The following is a 4,249-nucleotide window of genomic DNA, read 5'->3' as shown; positions in this document are numbered from 1 at the left end:
CTGGATGACAGCGGGAGCAGCCCACCCTTCCCCGCTCCTCCCCGCCTCCGGTCCTCAGCCTGCGTCATGCAGAGGCCTGTCAGCCAATAAGGAAGCGGCAGCTCCGGCGCCCGGCGGCTATTGGAGTGGGAATGCGGCCAATGGGAGGAAAGGAAGGCAGAGCGGCGGCGGCGGCGGCGCAGTACGCGGGAGACCAGGAGGAAAAGGGGAGTCGGGGAGGAGAATGTGTGGGTGCGCTCGGGTCACGTTGTTGGGTCTCAATCATTCAAGCTGGCAGTCCGCGAGCAGCTGAGCTATGGAAGCGGCCGAAAGTGCGCTCGAGTGCTGCGGAGAGGCATCCTACGCTGCTGTATTCCCTGCCTTCGTTGCAGTGTGCTCGGCCAGCTCCGGGTGGTGTCCGAAGCAGCTGGAGCAAAAACTTTCGGGGGAGGCGACGATTTGAGCAACGTCCATCACGTTAAATGGCGGGCAGGTGTTTGATTTGTGCCGCTTGATTTGAAGCCACGTAGGGCTTGTAGGCACCGTGTAGCTCGGAACTGTCTGTTGCACAGGTGGGCAGCTCTCCAGGGTCGTCTGTGACTGAACCTTCCTGCAGTGCATGTGTTCTGCTACCACTGAGAGGAAACCCCTTTCCTTTTGTGTGTGTATGTGTAATCTACCTACAACAATTGCCTTCCATTTTGGGTTTGACAATAGATTCGGTTGGCATGCATATATATGGTATGACAAGGTAAAAATTCATAAAGGATTTAAAAACCATATTGTTAGGAAAGCATTATACAATGTTTGGATTCGATATAAGGATCTGTTGGAAAACAAAACTCCTAGGTGGCTGTCACCAATGGAGGCTAAGGAGGTGAAAAAACTTAATATGGAATCTAAATGGCCAAGATATGGTGAAATTTTAGAGCAAGTGAGCGGGAAAATTAAATTACAGAGCTTTGAGAAATTCAAGTCTAAAGTAAGAGACTGGCTTCATTACTATCAAATAATGGAGGTGTTTAAACAAGACAGGAAAATTGGCTTCCAGATGGAGAGATCAAAACTAGAAACAGAACTGTTAGAACCCAATACTAAGAACTTATCGAGAATGTATAACCTGCTGTTGAAGTGGAATACACTAGATGAGACAGTTAAACCAGCTATGATTAAATGGGCACAAGACATTGGTCATGACATTATGTTTGCTGACTGGGAACAATTATGGACCACCGGTATAAAATTCACGGCATGTAATGCCTTAAGAGAAAATATTATGAAAATGATTTATAGGTGGTACATGACCCCAGTCAAGCTTGCAAAAATTTATCATTTGCCCAATAACAAATGTTGGAAATGTAATGCGACTGAAGGTACCTTCTACCACCTTTGGTGGACCTGCCCGAGGATTAAGGCCTGGGAAATGATTTATAATGAAATTAAGAAAGTACTTAAATGTACATTTAATAAGAAACCAGAGGCATTTCTCCTGGGCATGGTCGGCCAATTGGTGCCAAGGAGGGATAGGACGTTTTTTATGTATGCTACCACAGCAGCAAGGATCCTTTTAGCGAAGTATTGGAAGACACAAGAATTACCTACGCTGGAAGAATGGCAGACGAAGGTGATCGACTATATGGGACTGGCCGAGATGACTGGCAGAATCCGTGACTAGGAAAAAGAGACGGTGGAAGAAGACTGGGAGAAATTTAAAGTATATCTTAAGAACTGTTGTACAATTTATGAGTGCTAAAATGTCAAGGGAAAGGAAAGTATAGATTTACAGCTGTAACTGATTGTATGAGGAGAAACTAAAATAAGAAGATGTCATTAATTGATTGGCGTGAGGGGTTGCTGAAAAAAGGTTAAAACAGGGATGCAGAAAAGGGGAGGTAAGGGGAAGTCTGGGAAACAAGGTTTATGAAAAAGAGGTTCTGAAATTATACATGTTTTTATGTGTTTGTTCTTTTGTGTGTGATGTTTTGTCTATAATCTATGTTGGAAAACTAATAAAAAAATTATTATTATTTTTTAAAAAAACAATTGCCTTCCAAAACCCGTACCCTCTGTAGCAGGAAACCCCCCCCCCATCATTCAGTTTGTACAAACTTCACACACACTCACACTACATACGCTACGCTTCTGTTATAAATTCATAGAAAATCAACCATGCATCGGATTTGCACTGTTCTACTTTTATTTTACTCCATGAACGAAGGACTACAAAATGGGGAAGGTTTGATACAGGGCACCATAATACCTTCACCATCCCAGCACATCCACAGGAGCCCTGCCCAGTTGCCATGCCAACCCTGATGGTCCTAGACAGAAGACAATCAAGATCACAAAGAACTTGCATATGGGAATGGATTCAGCATGGACTGGAACAAAGGACAATGATCAGATCTTCTCTCAGGGGGCAGGAAACTGCGACTACCTTTTGTCTTCAGAAAATGACTCATGGGGAGGAGGAGAAGGGAACCAGCCAGGTGACAGGACACTCAGATTACCACCACAACTCCTCCCTCAACCCCTCCTTTCTGTAATGTATGCATGATGTTTCTGGGGGTGGGCTTGACCTAGAGGATGGGAATTTCAAAAGTTTTTATAAGGTCTTGCACACCATTTTTCTGGGTCTTTTCCTCTCACCTGCAAGTGAGGGGAGCACCCTGTTGCAACAGTCAATAAAGGCCAAGCCTACAGGCTGCTGATTTGCTCCAATTTACTCTGGTTGGTGTCTTTACTTTTTGTCCAAGGGAGCCCTCGGATTTTTCCGGTAACACCTCACCCAGGTTTCACACTCCCAAACAGAGTCTGAACAGTGGAGCCTGGTTGCCCACAACATGTTAAATGCAAGTTACACCCATTGCCACGTAACTTGTGAGAACTCAGACTGCAATCCAGACTTCCTTCCACCAGCATGGCTTTGTGGAGTGGTGGGGTCACCCACTGCAGCGAGATTGATGAGCCAGCACAGAATTGGTGTGGAGGCTGGGCCAGATGCCATCATGCAATTATTATTAATAATAATTCATTTGAAGATCACAGGGCAGTTTACAATATAATAACAAGCAAAAACAATACCTCCCCCCCACATATTATTATTGCAAATGCACTGCAATGGCAGTGAGACCCGTTTAGTCAGGATCTAATGCAATCTCTCACCTTCCCTACCTCTGGAATGCTCCATTTCAGCACTTTCTACTGAGTGCCACTGTTGGAGCGTGAGAATGTTCTTGCATATGTGATGGCCTTAAGCGCTGCAACCCATTGCTATGGATCCAGGTAGAGTGCTACTTGACAAATTCACAAATTGTCTAACAAAGATTCTTCATGCAGGTCTCATGCCCCATCTTGTTATTTGTGTTTGGAATAAGAATCTTCACATGCTCAAAGAACATACTTCCAGCAGAAATAGCTTGGCCAAATATGTGGGGCCATTTGTTTATGGACAAGTTAACCACCAAATGAAAGTATTCTGGAATTTGGTGAGACCTGATTATGTCAAACAAACACCTGCTACCCCTTTAAGACTCCTAGTGGTTTACACTAGATGTTCTGCACTCATGTTCTGCTTGGGGCTTCCCAAGATTGGCCACTGTCAGAACAGAATGCTGGACTTAATAGGCATTTGGTCCAATTCAGCAGCACTCTGCTTATGCACTTAAGTTATTTTAGCTAATAAGATGATTACTACTGTAAAACTACTTTATCTCTCACCCTTTAAACCGAAATCTACCAAATTTTCTCAAGATTTGCATTTTCTTTATATATGATTTGATTACTTTTCTGGGATCACTTTGGGGACCCTCCCCCAAAAAAGTATGAACTTTTTTGTTATTGACACAATGGTAGACCCCATCTACACTATACATTTAATTGTTTTGCCTATAGAAAGGATTCCTGTCTTGCCACCAGAATTACAGTATGAATAAGAACTCAGTCTTGGGCTTGGGCAAGTATGCCATTCCGATGAATTTTCATAGTGATTTGCTTAAGAAGCTAGGAAGTGCCCTGCTAAATCCGCCGAAGGCCCATCTGTTCTCACACTGGCCAGCCCAGATGCCCTAGAGAAGCCTGCAATAAGGACCCGAGGACAAGAGTGCTTTCCCCTCTTGAGGTTCCCAGCAACTAACATCCAGAGGCACTCTGCCTCCACCAGGGGAGGTAGAACATCGCCATTGCCCTCCATGCACTTATCTTCTTTTAAAACCCTCCAAGTTGGTGGATTTTGTGGGGAACAAATTCCCTCCGTAAAGAAGACTTTTGT

This window comes from Podarcis erhardii (assembly GCF_964252035.2).
Source record: "Podarcis erhardii genome assembly, chromosome: 2".
Taxonomy (NCBI): Eukaryota; Metazoa; Chordata; class Lepidosauria; order Squamata; family Lacertidae; genus Podarcis; species Podarcis erhardii.
This window is presented reverse-complemented; position numbering follows the sequence as displayed.